The 17,918-nt window shown below is 43.0% G+C and overlaps 1 protein-coding gene across 1 annotated transcript in view; it reads right to left on the minus strand.

Moving 5' to 3' along the window:
• Window positions 1-17,918, minus strand: part of LOC134338053 (glycoprotein endo-alpha-1,2-mannosidase-like protein) — a 71,042-nt gene that overhangs the window by 41,793 nt on the left and 11,331 nt on the right. The window lies entirely within an intron of this gene.

Below are 17,918 nucleotides of genomic sequence, written 5' to 3' on the forward strand. Positions count from 1 at the left end.
TTTCACGAGAACGATTCCAGGAATGAAAGGGTTAATGTTTGATGTCTGTACTTGCTGGAATTTAGAAGGGGGGGGGATCTCATTGAAACCTATTGAATATTGAAAGGCTGAGACAGAGTTGGATGTGGAAGAGGATGTTTCCTTTAGTGGGTGAGTCTAGGACCAGAGGGCACGGCTTCAGAATAAAGGGATGTCCATTTACAACAGAGATTAGAAGGAATTTCTTTAGCCAGATTGTGGTGAATCTGTGGAATCCATTGCCACGGACAATTGTGTGGGCAAAGTCATTGAGTGCACTTAAAGCAGAGGTTGACAGATTCTTGGTTAGTCAGGATATCAAAGATTACGGGAAGAAGACAGGAGAATGGGGTGGAGTGGTAGTTAGCACAATGCTTTAAAGTACTAGTGACCCGGGTTCAATTCCTGCCACTGCCTGTGAGGATTTTGTACATTCTCCCTGTGACTGCCTGGGATTCCTCCAGGTCCTCTCCGGTTTCCTAAAGATGTACCAGTTGGTAGGATAATTGGTCACTGAAAATTGCCCCGTAACTAGGCTAGGGTTAATTCATGGGTTACTGGGTGGTGCGGCTTGAGAGCCCAGAAGCTTATTCTGTGCTGCATCTCAACAAACAAACAAACAAACAAATAAATAATTATCAGCCAGGATGGAATGGCAGAGCATACTTGATGGGCTGAGTGGCCTAATTCTGTTGCTATGTTTTATATTCTCAACGTTTAGTTACCAGTTGGGCACTGACAGACAGACAGATATTTTTAAGCTGTTGCCTTACATGATGGCAGATCTGTTGATTAACATTTCCTTGGGTGAGCTCAGCAGAAACATACCACTGTATGTAAAAGACTCCAGTTCAAGTTACTGCAGAATTCTTGTCAAGTATAGACAGTTAAGTGCACACAAAGCCAGATCTCACAGGTCATAATTGATCCAGGATTGCAAGAAGCCTTTGCAGGAGGTGGGGGGTGGGTGGTATGGTGATGATTGGTTGACTAAACTGGGTTCCATAGTAAATTTGAAGCAGGACCTCCTGAAACGGAGGCAAGAGTGATCCCAATGAGCCACAGCAGTCATCGGTAGCCCTCTGGTTTCAGGATCAGAAACCTACAGTTTTCAAATCTCATTCCAGAGATAATTACCACATAATTCCTTTGACATTCCTGGAAGTTAGGAAGTGCTGCATTGTAGAATGTGCTGGATGAGATGTTAAATCTCCTAGATTGTTACAAATAATAACAAGGCATTAAAATGAAGACCAGCGGAGAGCTCACATGTGACCTGGAGAAAACCTATCTTTTGAATAGCTTCACTAAAAGGAAGATTCATAGATTTTTATCACACTGTATATATGGGACATTTCTAAGTGAGAATCTACTGAATATTTTCTAGAGTGCAATAATAGTTATACAGTGGAATCTGGTTAATTGGGACATATCAGGACCACCACATTTTGGCTCAATTAAGCTGAAGTTTCATGAAAACAGTTAAGAGTATAAAAAAGACAAACAAAAGTTTAACTGAGTAATAAAATGCAGAACATATTAGAAGACTACTAATACCTTTACAATACCATAAAACTGTGTATTATAGTTCCTAATAGTTATAGGCAGAGGAATTCATCTAGTATATGCTACTGTGTTCTTTTGATTGACTGGAAATGAACAAAATCAGTGCAGGCACCTAGTGCCTTCATACAAGGCTGTCAACGACCGCATCCTCCAAATCTTCATTTTCATTGGAACATTCAAAATGATTGTCGATACTTTCAAATTCTTCGTAGCTCCTAACTTATTGAAGTAATGAAATAGTTTCATTTTCACTCCCAGCCGTTTCTGGCATCTCCAAGCTTGAAACCGCGCTGAGAAAGACAGTTCGGAATTGTCTCACTGCTTATGCCTCCCCCAACTATCAGTGACCAAATTCACTGCTTTTTGAACACAAACACATGCAACTGACACTACTTAAAAACTGTTCGCTCGAAGCACTGTGTAGTATCTAATGGCCACACAAGTGCACACAGCTGATGCTCATTAGGAAGTTTTCAGCAACAGCCTCCTGTATCAATTAACTGGCATAGTGGCCCAAATAAATATATATAATCCCAGCTATTTTCTCGATTTTTTTTTTGTTCTTTAAGAGCTGTCCCAAAAAGTGGCTGTTCTGATGGCCCAATTAGCTGGAATCCACAGTACTTATTTTAATTATGTATCAACTGATATCCCAATACTCTGAAAGGCAACATGGAAATGCAACTTCCTTGGTTTCACATTAGGACAGTGACAAACACCAGTCTCAGTAACTTCTGTAGATTTTGTTGATTACTCTACTTGCTCATATTGTCGAAAGATGGGTGGGGGTCACGGTACAAGGTAGTCCAAGACACTGCTGATGCTGGAATCTGAAGCAATAAAACACACTGCAGAAATTCTGCCTGCCATGGAAGGAAATGGACGGTCGACGCTTCAGATTGAAACCCTTCAATGGCAACATCATGTAGGAATGGCATCATGGCATGTGCCCTGAGGTGAAAATTGGGTCAAAAGCACAAGGTCTACTCACAGTGGAAGTGCCTGGTCATGTTTCTGTAATGACCTGGGAATGGTGATGCATTTTAGATTAGATTAGATTATGAGAACACTCAGACCTCATTTATTGTCATTTAGAAATGCATGCATGCATTAAGAAATGGTACAATGTTCCTGTTGGATATTGCGAGAAGAATGCCAATGTTACGTAATTCAATTTCTAATCCCATGGCACAATATCAAAGAGTAGGGCAGCACTCCCAGTGCCTTGGACATTATTTATGCATCAACTATCTAAGTCACAATGGCATTGAATTTTGGAAGAACTTGATGCTCAATTCGTGGCTGTATTTCCTACATTTCTATGGTAACTACACGTCAAATGTACTTCATTAGCTATTAAAAAGGTTTGGAAGTCCTGAGATTGTTAACCATACTACAGAAATGCAATTTTTACTTTTGGGTTCCCTGAGGACTTGCAGAGTATGCTTCAGTGCACTTTGCAGTGAAATACAGGAGCAAAAGCAATTTATTTTGCCACATCTAGTTTAGTTTTCATAGTGCTGTTTCATGTAGTGCAAGCGAATGCTAATGTGTGGTTATAGCGATGTTCAGCTCGTACATTAACATTGCCAGCACGACTTTCAAATTATGCTCCTTAATACAGCTGGGAGCCTCACTGCAGTTTATGGGCCAAAACAAGTAATCATTGATGTAAAATATGGTCTTCACCTCTAATTAGTTCTCCTTCAAATCTCCTCAGAAAGCCTAGTAAAGGCCTACTTCAGCATGAAAATTATTTTCTGCAAGACGTAGCATAAGTAACAGCCACATGCTGCACCATTGAACAGATAAAAATTGTCCTATTTCAGAGAATAAATCATTAACTTTGTAAATTGTTACCTTAAGTCCACAATCACTTACATTAGTGTTTCCCAACCTTCTTTAGCCCAATGAAAGCACCTTCATACTTGCCAACACCCCTCTTAGGCACGATACACTTTCTGCTGCCCCCATAGTGTAAAAACATGTCTACCATATGCTAGCATGAGAAAAATAATACCGCTTTAACTTTTGTCTTTAAATCTAGCTTACACAGTACTTGTGTGCTTTATGAGACAGCTTATCTACTGATGTCTACTATAAGCCTACTGACTCTCACAGCTATCTGGACTATTCCTCTTCTCACCCTGTCTCTTGCAAAAATGCCATCCCCTTCTCGCAATTCTTCCGTCTCCGCCACATCTGCTCTCAGGATGAGGCTTTTCATTCCAGGACGAGGGAGATGTCCTTTTTTAAAGAAAGGGGCTTCCCTTCCTCCACCATCAACTCTGCTCTCAAACGCATCTCCCCCATTTCACACACATCTGCTCTCACTCCATCCTCCAGCCACCCCACTAGGAATAGGGTTCCCCTGGTCCTTACCTACCACCCCACCAGCCTCCGGGTCCAACATATTATTCTCCGTAACTTCCGCCACCTCCAACGGGATCCCACCACTAAGCACATCTTTCCCTCCCCCCCCCTCTGCTTTCCGCAGGGATCGCTCCCTACACGACTCCCTTGTCCATTCGTCCCCCCCATCCCTCCCCACTGATCTCCCTCCTGGCACTTATCCTTGTAAGCGGAACAAGTGCTACACTTGCCCTTACACTTCCTCCCTTACCACCATTCAGGGCCCCAGACAGTCCTTCCAGGTGAGGCAACACTTCACCTGTGAGTCGGCTGGGGTGATATACTGCGTCTGGTGCTCCCGATGTGGCCTTCTATATATCGGCGAGACCCGACGCAGACTGGGAGATCGTTTTGCTGAACACCTACGCTCTGTCCGCCAGAGAAAGCAGATAAAATATGGCCACATATTTTAATTCCACATCCCATTCCCATTCTGACATGTCTATCCACGGCCTCCTCTACTGTAAAGATGAAGCCGCACTCAGGTTGGAGGAACAACACCTTATATTCCGTCTGGGTAGCCTCCAACCTGATGGCATGAACATTGACTTCTCTAACTTCCGCTAATGCCCCACCTCCCCCTCGTACCCCATCTGTTATTTATTTATATACACACATTCTTTCTCTCTCTCTCCTTTTTCTCCCTCTGTCCCTCTGACTATACCCCTTGCCCATCCTCTGGGTTTTCCCCCCCTCCCCCTTTTCCTTCTCCCTGGGCCTCCTGTCCCATGATCCTCTCATATCCCTTTTGCCAATCACCTGTCTAGCTCTTGGCTCCATCCCTCCCCCTCCTGTCTTCTCCTATCATTTTGGATCTCCCCCTCCCCCTCCCACTTTCAAATCTCTTACTAGCTCTTCCTTCAGTTAGTCCTGACGAAGGGTCTCGGCCCGAAACGTCGACTGTACCTCTTCCTAGAGATGCTGCCTGGCCTGCTGCGTTCACCAGCAACTTTGATGTGTGTGCTTTACAGTAGCTTCGATATCAATGTGATCCTTGAGCTTGATAGTTTTTAGCAAGAGTTGAAATATCTGGTTCAAGTTGTGACAGCAAGTGCCTTAAGTCCCCACGTGTAACAATGTCCAAGCAGCTTCTGTTTTTTGTGAGTAATGTGGTTCACTGCACTGAAGCCTCTTTCAACAAGGTAAGAGGATGGAAATGCAACAAAGAACAATTTAGCTTTTCTCCAAAGACCAGGAAACTTCGTATGACAGTGTAGCCACATACCACAAAAGCTGACATTTTTAAAAAATATTTTTGCTTCTTCATCATTCTGAATGTTGATAATTTCTTCTTGTGTGCTCTCTTCCTGTTCTTCTACCTTGCAAAGAAATGGGTTGATTACCCAGACCAGAATTTCCAAATCATTCAAATCCTTGAATCGATTCTGAAAATCCTTCTTCAGTGACTGCAGATATAAGGAGTACTCTTGCAAATCACTGTCTGTGAAAGAGAGTGCCATGCTTTCTATGCAGGGAAACTGTAAGAACATTCTTCTCCCAATCTGTTGCTTATTTATTTCCAATTTCCAATAAAAGTGGACACTGTACTTTTGGCTGGATTAATTTGAAATTCTCACCCTACAGTTTCATATTTAGAAGCACAAACAAGAGACTGTTGAAGGGTCTCGGCCCAAAACATCGACTGGACTCTTTTCCATAGATGCTGCCTGGCCAGATGAGTTCCTCCAGCATTTTGTGTGTGTTACCAGTATTTAGAATTTTCATTTTGTCATACAGATTGGCTAGGTATACCACATCTCCATGTAGAAGTTCAATCTTCTTTCCCAAGCTCTTGTTGACTTTGTGCGACAATTCAATCACTGTGTCAATAAGATCAAAGAAATATTTTACCCAGCAGCCTTTTGACAGCCAATGCCCTTCAGTGTGAAGAAGTGTACAAAACTCTTCATCATTTTCTTGGCATAACTGGCACAATATTCTGTTATTTAATGGATGAGCTTTAATTTTGTTGATAGCAGATATTACAAGAGTCATGATTGAAAAAATTCGCTGGCCTAGGTTTTTGGCTGTGAGATATTGACAATGAATTACACAGTGGATTGCAAACAGACTTGGAAATTCTTTTTCCATAAATGCCACAAAACCAGCATAGCAACCTGTCATATATGGTGCTTCCATCTGTTGCACAAGATATCATGTTCCGAATCGGAATACATTCATTCTCAATATAAACGTTGAGCTTGTTGTAGGTTGATTCTCTATTGATAGTTTTTTTTTACTTTTCACATAAAGAGAATCTCTTCATAAACGTTTCCATTTTTGACAAACCATATATATGCCATTAGTAATGCCTCATTGTCTTACACAGTGGACTCAATCACTTGTATCCCAAATTTTGTTTCTTGTAGCTCTCTGCATTGTTGATATTCCATGTCTTCACTCATTTCGTCAATATGACGAGCTACAGAGTTATTACTCAGAGAAATTGATTTTAAAATATTGGTAACACACACAAAATACTGGAGGAACTCAGCAGGCCAGGCAGCATCTATGGAAAAAAAAGTACAGTCGATGTCTCGGGCCGAAACTCTTCGGCTAGACAGTACAGGCATCCATTTTAGGAACAGAGGGGAGCACTTCAGATAGAGCAGATAATAATCTATCACCAATTGTATGAGATTTTCCACACTTTGCTATCATTTTGTAAATGTTATAAGAAGCAATGAGACCACCATTTTTAGCTTTCTTGCAAATGACTTGAGTGTACAATACTTTTCAAATGCTTCTTTCATCTTCTGGAACTGAGTAATACCATAAGTAGCCTTTTCAGGGTGTCTTTAACGGAAGTGTTCCTGCAATCTTGATGGTTTCATAGCTTCATTAGACACTACAGTATTACAAATAAGACACATGGGCGTTGCTGATCTTAATAAAACCACTTGGTTCCAGCCAGCGCTGTACTGTTGCGGGAACTGCTTTCCGTAGAGAAAGTTGAAAGGGTGTACTTTTATTTACCTGCTGTTGAATTTCATGACCTCGTTCTGTGCTGTGAGTCAAGGGGAACAAGTTTGGCATCTTGGTTGCTAATTTATGTATCCGCAGTAATGTCTGTTTGCTTGGTAATGTCGGATGAGTTTGCTGAGTTTCAGATGCATTGTGATGACGAGTGTTCACCGCCTGCAGAGCTGTGGTTCTTCCCGAATTCCAGTGCCTCATCCTTTTTTTGGAAGTGCCTGCTCTACAAACGGTCGGTCAGGTCTCATGTCTCAAGTTGGGGTGCCATTTACCACCCCCGCACCAAGAAACTTGAACGCTCCCCGACGACCTCTATTTCCTCTAACACCCTCTTAGGACATGTAACCGCACCCCTGGGGTGGGGGGAGAGGCGGTACCACCCCTGTTGTGAATCACTGACTTAGATCTGCAATCACTTAGATCCACAATCACAAGACAAATGAAAAACATCTAAAAGAGTTTGACATTGAGCGAGAAAGAACAAAGCAGCATTTGGACAGATTAATTTGCTCCAGCATTTTGTGTGCGCTGCTTTGGATTTCCAGCATCTGCTCACAACCTCCTGTTTACATCTTTAAGTTTGCTTGAGCCATTAATCTGTTCATTTGCATTACTGCATATGGGCCAACTGGTGATAATCAAACAACAACAAAAAAAAAATCAAGAGCAACATACGTCAAGCAAAATTTAATGGAGCACCACTGTAGGGAACTTCAGTGGTGAGTGCTATCAAGAGAGGCTGGATAAACTTTTGGTTGTTTCCTCTGGGGCGGTGGACGCTGAGGGGAGATCTGACAGAGCTTAATAAGATTGTGAGAGGCACAGACAGAGTATATAGAGAGTATCTCTTTCCCAGGGTTGCAATGTCAAATACCAAAGGGTATGCATTGATGGTGAGAGGGGGTAGGTTCAAAGGGGATGTGTGGGGTAAGTTTTTCACTCAGAGATTGGTGGGTGCCTGGAATACACTATGGTGGTAGAAGCAATACATTAGAGGCTTTTAAGAGACGTTTGGATAGGTAATGGATGAAAGGAAGATAGAGGGAGATGGACATTGTGTAGGTAGGAGGGATTAGTGTTTGGGTGTTTTTGATTTGCTTTTTAGCTGGGTCAGCACAACATTGTGGGCCAAATGGCCTGTTACTGTGTGGTATTGTCCTATGTTCTATTTAATGTATGAGGTCAGCGTGATATTGGCTCATAGCTAGGAAGCATAATCAAAAATGGAGAACAGAACTGCAGGCACTAAAAAACTGAAACAAAACAGGACTGCTGGATGAACTCAGCTGGTCTCTTCTGAATCAGAGACTCTAACTCAGAATGTCAAATCTGTTTGGAAGGAGATTAAAAGATAAGGGTAAAATGTCACTCATGATAGTGTGGGTCATGTTTTAATGAGGTCAGCTCTTATTCTTGTCGAATGCAAACAACTTTAATAAATTTGTCAAGCCTATTTCTTTTTCATTAAATCATGTTGACTCAGCTTGATTGAGTTAAGATCTATTTTTCAATGACCCGTCTAACTTTATTAATAATGGGATTTTGAAATTAGGTCAACTATTCAATGGTTTCCTGCTCCGTCTCTCTCCTTTGTTGAATCAAAGTGTTATGTAGTTTTCTAATCCATTGAACCTTTCCAGAATCCACAGTACTTAGAAGCAAAAGTTAGGCATCATGGAAACAGTCCTTTGGCCCAAGTCACCCAAACTCATTTTATCTGTAACCACTCCCTAGGGTAGAAGCCATCAGCCCCATGAGACTTAGTGCTCTTTTATTTAGTTATGTTGCCTAATACCTTTTCTCGTCTGATAGTTTGAATTTCTGCTTTCCATTGCCCCCCCCCGATTCAAAGTTCAAAGTAAATGTATTATCAAAGTTCATATATGTTACCATATACTATCCTGAGATAACCTGAGGATGAACCTTGGGCGCCCTCCCAAGACTATGGTCAACACGCTCCTAGAAGACAGCGGTGCGGCTAATGTAGATGAACTGAACACACTGATGAGGGAGAGGGAGAAGTGGAGAGTCCGTCATCGTGCCCGACACCGGCTCCCTAGGCCTGAGTCGACATAGTAGGATCCTGAGATTCATTTTCTTGCAGGCATTCACAGTACTTACACAGAAAAGCAGTAGAATCAATAAAAACGCACGAATAAATACAAACAGCCAATGTTCAACAGACAAACTGTGCAAATACAAAAAAAAGGGAAAATAAAGAAATAATGTTAATAAATAAGCAAGATCACTGAAAACCTGTGCCAACCAACTCCTGTGCAGGAGTGGTCAAGGACACTTCCAGTATCTCACTGCTGTAGTCAGAGTTTCCCACTGCTTCGCAAGGGCCACAATCATACCAGATGCCCAAGAAGAGAAGGGTGAGCTGCCTCAGTGACTATCACCCAGTGGTGCTTTGAGAGGTTGGCCATGGCTAGAATCAACTCCTGCCTACACAAGAACCTGGACCTGCTGCAATTTACCTATCGCCACAATAGGTCTACAGCAGATACAACCTCACTGACTCCCTACTCTGCCTTGAATCACCTGGGCAGTAGTAATACCCACGTCAGGCTGCTGTTTATTGATTACAGCTCAGCGTTAAATTCAATTATACCTTCAATTCTAATCCATAAGCTCACCGCTTAACTCTATCTACACCCACCTGTGTGTGGCTAGGCACAGCTCACATGCCATCTATAAATTTGCCGACAACACAACTGTGGGCAGAATTTCAGATGGTGACGAGAAGGCAAAGAGAGTGAGATGGATCAGCAGAGTGAGTGGTATCACAACAACAGTCTCGCACTCAATGTCAGTAAAACTGAGGGAATGAATGACTGTGAAATTCAGGAAGGTGAAGCCAAGGGAACACACACCAGTCCTTACTGAGGTACCGGCAGGTTCCCGCTTCCTTGATGAGGGCTGGGAAGGGTGAGTGGCTTCAAGTTTCTGGGTATCAAAATCCTGAGCCCAATATATTGATGCAATTACAAAGAAGGCATAACAACAGCTATATTTCATTAGGAGCTTGAGGAGAATGAGGCAAATTTTCCAGAATTTTGACTCTATAAATTGTTCTTCAGGCTGATTGGATTGTAAATGTTGAATTTATCCTATTTTTCCATAAAGAGGTGGAATGGCTGCAATTATAATTTATACTTTATTGTCGCCAAACAATTGATACTAGAACATACAATCATCATAGCGATATTTGATTCTGCGCTTCCCGCTCCCTGTATTACAAATCGATAGTAAATATTAAAAATTTAAATTATAAATCATCAATAGAAAAATTAGAAAAATGGGAAGTAGGGTAGTGCAAAAAAACCAAGGTGCAGGTCCGGATATTTGGAGGGTACGGCCCAGATCCGGGTCAGGATCCGTTCAGCAGTCTTATCACAGTTGGAAAGAAGCTGTTCCCAAATCTGGCCGTACGAGGCTTCAAGCTCCTGATCGTTTAAGACAAATATACCATCTTCTATGTCTTTGGTATGTTACCAGAGACTAGCAAATTTCTACAGAAGTAACCATATACAGGGCATTCTAACTGGTTGCATCACCATCTGATGTGGAGGGGCCACTGCACAGGATGAGAAAAAGCTGCAGGAAGTTGCAAACTCAGTCAGCTCCATCAAGGGCACCAGCCTCCCCAGAATCCAGGACACCTTCAAAAGGCGATGCCTCAAAAAGGTGGCATCTATCAATAAGGACCCCCAACACCCAGGGCTTGCCCTCTGCTCATTGCTACCATCATGAAGAAGGTAAAAGAGCCTGAAGACACACACTCAATGATTCAGGAACAGTTCCTTCCTCAGATTTTTCCCCATCAGATTTCTAAATGGTCATTGAACCCATGAGCATTACTTGTTTTGTTTTTCTTTCTTTCTTATTTATTTTGTTTAACTTACATACATAAAATTGTAATTTATAATTTTTTAAAAATTATGTATTCAATGTACTGCTGCCACAAAGATGACAAACTACAGTGATATTAAACCCGATTCTGATTCTGAACTTCTGAAGAATGTTTAACCATGTTACTGCTTAAGCCGGATTTATACTTCTGCGTCAACTCGACTCCGTAACCTACGCAAGTGAGCATTTATACTTGTGCGTTGGCGTGTCTGCGTCGCTCTGCAATTCAGGCATGTCGTGCATGCGCACACATCTGCCCGTGCAAGGCTTCATGGTCATGGTAGTCTTTCTCGGGGTGAACAAGAAGCGAGCGTCTTTTTTCGTAAAAGCGAAATGTGTCCTCCATAATTTCGGAGGTCTGTAAAGCTTTATGGAAAGCATTCCAGCCAGAGTTCCTTTCCTGCCCTTCAGTTGCCCAATGGGAAGCTATTGCAGCATAGGATGAAATGCGATGCTACCAAGCAGACCAATCACAGTTTTTATGGTCTGCGTTGCTGCGATGCACGATTACATTTTGGGAGAGGTGCGCGTCACAGCAACGCAGACTCTGGCGTAGGGATCCACGTCTGCTTTGTGTAGGGTTTTCAGTGACGCCGTACTTACGGCGTCGCGTTGACGCAGAAGTATAAATTAGGCTTTAGGATGATTCATAAAACTTGGAAACTCAAAGTAAAGGAGAGTGTGATAATTTAAAAAGGAATTAATTGACATGATAGCTCATTGAGCGTTGCACAGAGGAGTGGAAACAGGTAGTGACACCGTGTGCAATACTGCAAGGAGCCAGCTTTCAGACACAGGTGCCCTTTCGCCCCCAGCTCACTGCTGATCCCACAGTCGCAATGGCAGATGCCTCACAACAGATCATCTGCTGTGTCGAAGGCCAAGACTATTGTTTGTGAAACTAGTAGAGAAGAGAAAACACAAGTAATTACGCCAACTGTTGCATTCAGAATGCTTAGCCACCTGCATCTCAGAGTTGGACACATTGCAAAAAAAAAAGGCAAAAATGATACTGGATTTCAGCAGAGGGCTAAATGATGGAGATTTCTCCACGTGTGTAATTCTGATCACCAAATGGATGGTTTGGGGTGTTTCAAAAAAGTGAAAAGGGTTAAGCAAGAAAGTTTGCAGACGCTGGAAATTCAAAGCAGCACACTTAAGATGCTGGAGGAACTCAGCAGGCTAGGCAACATCTATGGAAATAAATAGATAGTCTGGGATCCTTCTTCCGGACTGAGAAGGAAAGGGAAAGATGCCAGAATAAAAGGGTGGGGTGGGGGGAAGGGGAAGGAGGCTAGCTGGCAAGTGATAGGTGAAGCCAGGCGGTTGGGAAAGTCGAGGGCTGGAGAGGAGAGTGGACTGTAGGAGAAAGGGAAGGGGGGAGGATCAGGGGGAAGTTATTGACAGCTGAGAAGATGCAAAAGGTCAGAGTGGGGACAGTGGGGGGGGGAGGATTTGTTTAGCAGAAGGAGAAATCGATATCCATGCCGTCAGGTTGGAGGCTACTGAGATGGAATATAAGGTGTTGCTCCTCCACCCTGAGGGTGGCCTCATCTTGGCACAAGAGGAGAGCTTTGTCAGTCAGCAGTTGAAAATGGGTTGGGTGTATAGGCTGAGATGCAGCAAACAGATCCTATTTACTGAGAATCCAGAGTCTATTAAAAACAATAACACTCACAACTCTGGCAGCTTCTTCCAATAAACACAAGATAATTCCTCTAAAAAACGTGGCTAGTGAAAGATCTGAATTATATTCAAAAATCAATCTCAGTCACTTACAATTGTCTTAGCACTAAGCTTGATTGACAAGACAATTACTCTGCCATCTGGTCTGTATGAAATGAAGAAAAAAATATATTGATATTTAATATGAGTTAACATTTAGAATCTAAATCATGTGTATGTTGAATCTGTGTCTTTCCATTTTGCCTATTTACCATCTCTGTATTTAATATCTTTGACTTGCTGCCACACTTGTGAAACTACAGCAGTGACATTGCACGCGAAATACGATGATGCACGGGTAACCCGACAGTGCGGTTGGCAAGCTTACAGAAAATGGACATCACCTTATATTCTTCTGCATATTTTAAAGGAAGACAGGAAGCAGGCATGGTGAAAAAACCGTTAACAATTTAAGAATAGCTCTCAAATAAATAAAGAAACCAGTTTGCTGAATTTCAGTCATGCAATTACTTGCAGTAAAGGCTTGTTCCAGCCAGGCAAATCAATAATATTGATAATTAAAATGCCATGAATACTATATGGCTCTCAAAGAAACCTGTGTTCATCTTCCTGCTCATTTGGTGGTTCGTGTTTCACCGGACAAATCACATTTACATTTCTCTGCCCTAAACCACTGGTCAGGAACTAAACTGCACACAGAGGTCTGTGGCTACATAATTGATTTCACCCAATGCTGCTCTCATCCCCAGGCTGGGTCCTGAGTTGACGGTGTTGCAAAGATGACGGGATAACTGGAAAATCCATGCAAACAACGAGGCTTTCCTTTCAGTTAGTCCTGACGAAAGGTGTCGGCCCAAAACGTCGACTGTACCTCTTCCTAGAGATGCTGCCTGGCCTGCTGCGTTCACCAGCAACTTTGTTGTGTGTTGCTGGAAAATCCATGTTTGTATTTATGATTCACCAATATGAATTTAGTGATCCCACAAAGGAGGAGAACAGACATATTGAAGGCAGCTTAAATGAAATCAGTATGTGATGGAACCTCCGCCTCTAGGAATATACTCGACTGGAAATGTCCGCTAGAGCAGTGGTCCCCAACCACCAGGCCGCAAAGCATGTGCTACCGGGCCACGAGGAAACGATATGAATTGGCGATATGAAACGATATGAGTCAGCTGCACCTTTCCTCATTCCCTGTCATGCACTGTTGAACTTGAATACCTCTCCCCACCCCCGTCGGCCGGTCCGCGAGAATATTATCAATATTAAACCGGTCCGCGGTGCGAGAAAGGTCGGGGACCCCTGCGCAAGAGAGTGTGCTTCTCTACACAAACAAATTAATATCTGCACAACAACTTATTCTATATGAATTGATATTCTATCCCCTGGAAGGTTGCAGGCTGGAGATTATTTTGCCCTCCTCTTGCAATACCTATTTCTTTGTGTCCGTATTTATTTCTCATTGTAATTTATAGTAGACTTTGTGTACCGCACTCTACCACTGCCACAAAACAGCAAATTTCACTGCATATATGCCAGTGCTAATAAGCCTGGTTCTGATCCTGATCCCAAAGTGATTAGTTGCCTGGGTTGAATTTGTCCTCCTTTTGGGGGAGCCCCATGTCTGGGCAGTTTTGTACCAGACACAAAATGGAGGAACTCATTAAGACAGATGGCATCTGTGGAGAGGAATAAATAGTCAGCTGAGTCCTTTCAAGACTGGAGGGGCACACCTCGTATTCTGTCTGGATAGCCTCCAACCTGACGACTTAGGCATCAATTTCTCTAACTTCTGGTAATTTCTTCTCCCTTTCTCCTTCTCTCTTTTTCAGTTTCCCGTTCTGAGTACCCTCTCACCCCTTCTCTTCTCCTCGGCTTCCCGTCGCTTCCCCGTGATTCCCCTCCTCCTCGCCTTTGTCTTATGGTCCAGTGCTGTAGTCTTGTGCTGCAACTTCACCAGATTTTTAGATGCACCTGACTTCTTGTTCTACTTCTGGCTGAAACAGTTCAGATTGGCAACAACTTCTCCATATGCATGTTTTCTCTCACACTTTGTGATCCAAAACTGAAGCGATCCATGAAAAAAATCTGTGAAATTGCTTCTTGTGAAAGCTGCCTCACTTCCAGACCCAGTCAGTCTGGATTGACAGTGACATCTCCTCCACAATCTCCATCAGCACAGGTGCACCACAAGGCTGTGTGCATAGACCCCTGCTTTCGTCGCTTTGCACCTATGACTTTGCAGCTAAGCACAGCTCCAATACCATACTTAAGTTTGCTAACGACATCACTGTTGTGGGCTGAATCAAAGGTGGTGATGAATCAACAGATAGGAGCTGATTATTGACTACAAGGGGAGGAAACTGGAGATCTATCAGCCAGTCCACATCGGGGGTTCAGAGTTGGACAGGGTCAGCAACTTTAAATTCCTTGGTCTTATCATTTCAGAGGATCTATCGTGGGTCCAGCACGTAAGTGCAATTACAAAGAAAGCATGGCAGCGCCTTTACTTCCTTAGGAGTTTGCAAAGATTCAGCGTGACGTCCACGAGGGGTGATTGATAAGTTCGTGGTCTAAGGTAGAAGGAGTCAATTTTAGAAAACCTAGCACGTTTATTTTTCCTACATTTACACACTTAGTCCAGCAGTCGTGGAGCATACGGATCCCTTCTTTGTAGCAGTTGGTGGCTTGGACCTCCAGAAGTGGTCCACAGCAGGGGTGATTGATAAGTTTGTGGCCTAAGGTAGAAGGAGATGACGAGAAACTTCAAACTTCCTGCATTTTCACTCAAAGAGTTGAACTCCACATGCATGTAATGAGAGCTGTATAACTCATCTCTTGCTACCTTAGGCCACGAACTTACCAATCACCCCTGCTGTGGACCACCTGGAGGTCCAAGACGCTCTCGTTACATGCACGTGCAGTTTAACTCTTTGAGTGATTATGCAGAAAGTTTGAAGTTAATAACTCATCTCCTGCTACCTTAGGCCACGAACTTATCAATCACCCCTGCTGTGGACCACTTCTGCAAAGAAGGGATCCGTATGCTCCACGACCGCTGGATTAAGTGTGTAAATGTAGGAGGGGACTTTGTTGAACAATATATAGGCTAGGTTTTCTAAAATTGATTCCTTCTACCTTAGGCCACAGACTTATCAATCACCCCTCGTAAAACTCAAACTTCTATTGATGTGTGATGGAGCATATATTTACCGGCTACATAATACCCTAGAATGGAAAATCCTATAAAGTGTAGTGGAAACGGCCGAGTCCATCACGAGTAAAGACCTCCCATTACTGAGCACATCTAAATGAAGCATCATCGCAGGAAAGCAGCATCCATTATCAGGGACCCCCACCACCCAGATCAGGCTCTCCCCTCGCTGTTGCCATCAAGAAGAAGGTACAAGAGCCTCAGGTCCCACACCACCCGGTTCAGGAGTAGTTATTACCCCTCAGCCATCAGGTTCTTGAACAGAGGGGATAACTTCACTTGCCTTTCACTGAACTGTTCCCACAATCTATGGACTTACTTTCAAGGGCTCTTCGTCTCATGTTCTCGATATTTATTGCTTGTTTATTTATTATGTTTTTTAAAAACTTTGTGCTTGCACAGTTTGCTGTCTTTTGCACACTGGCTGTCCACCCTGTTTCGCGGCCTTACGTTGATCCTAGTATGATTATTAGATTTCTTGAGTATGCCCGCAAGAAACTGAATCTCAGGGTGACATACAAGTACTTTGATAATAAATTTGCGTTGAACTTTGGTTCCCTGGCTTCAGTTGCCAGCATGGTAGTAAAGCGTTTGCGTAATCACTTCTCAGTGACAGTGACCACCGATCAGAGCTCGATTCCCGCTACTGTCTGTAAGGAGTTTGTACGTTCGCCCCGTGACCGTGTGGGTTCCCTTCCACCTTCTGAAGACATACGGTTAGGGTTAGTAAGTTGTGAGCATGTTAAGTTTGCGCCAGAAACATGGTGACACTTGTGGGCTGCTCGATCGCTGACACAAAGAACGGTGCATTTTACTGTAGGTTTCAATGCACATGTGATAAATTTAGGTAATGGTATGGTGATTACAGGTGGTGGCATATATTTCTGCTACTTTTAATCGAATGGTGGCTAAAAGCTACTCAATTTTTTACTGCTGGATTTGTTCCATTTAGTTTGATGTTAGCGCTGTTTAAAGCAGTGAAGCGGGAGGGTGTAAGCATGAACCTTCTCTTCCACAGTAACTCTGCAGCGGCCATTCCTATGGCAATATTATAGGAGATGCATCCATAGTAAGCAGACAGGGGAAGGTGAGGTAAGGTTGTTTCTCTGCACTCTCACCACTTGCTGCATGCTCGTGTGGCATCTTTCTTCTTCCGTTCTCGGCCAGTTTTGTGAACGCTTTTGTTCCAAAGCTTTCTTTTCACGTCAGCTGCTGAAGTCCACGTCGTCCCTTCCCCACTACCAACTGTGCTTTTTCCAAATGGTTTCAGCATGCAAACTACCTCCCCTTCCCTTCCATGGACACTGCCTACATTTCCCACTGCCTTGAGAAAGCAGACAACAAAACTTCCCTTCCTACCCCAGATACTCTCTGCATCCCACCCCCTCCCCACCTTCCATTCAGCAGAAGATACAAAACCTTGAAAAGATGCACCACCACGCGCAAGGACAGCTCTATCACCCTATTATAAGGCTCTTGAATGAACCTCTTGTAAGATAAAGACGAATTTGTGACCTCATAATCTACCTTGCCATGGTTTGTCTGCCTTTGTAACATGAGATGCTGCACTCTGTTAATGCTTTTCTCTTCGTACTACCTGGATATACTTATGTTCTGGAATGATCCGTATGGACGGCAAACGAAACAAAGCTTCATCAATTTATCTTGGTACATGTGACAATCATAAACCAATTACTATTGACTGTGAGAGCTGCAATCAGCAGAACGTTCACTTCGATCAGGCCTGAGATGTTGACTGTTCATCTCTACAGGATCTGCCTGACCTGCTGGGTTTTGTCTCTTTATATTTTAGCTTTATAGTATCTTTAGCTTTTGTATTTGTATCTTTTCCCATGTTTGATCCGATCTCTTGGGCAGTCAATAATGAGAACTTCCAGCTTTCTCCTTCCTGACAATATACCCAATGCTGCTTCCTTTGATAAATCTCTTCTCTTCTACCAGTGGAAGAGCATGAAGGATTCAGGGAAATTGGCTGAAAGTACAATATTTGAATATGACTAAATCAGTAGCTGGCTGACTTGTGCATGGTACAGTTTTGGTATGCCCCAGATTGAACTGAGGAAGTCTTCCTGTCAAGATGGCCCGAGCTACAGTCTCCATTTTGGCTATT

The sequence above is a fragment of the Mobula hypostoma genome, chromosome 26 (genome assembly GCF_963921235.1).
Source record: "Mobula hypostoma chromosome 26, sMobHyp1.1, whole genome shotgun sequence".
Lineage (NCBI taxonomy): Eukaryota > Metazoa > Chordata > Chondrichthyes > Myliobatiformes > Myliobatidae > Mobula > Mobula hypostoma.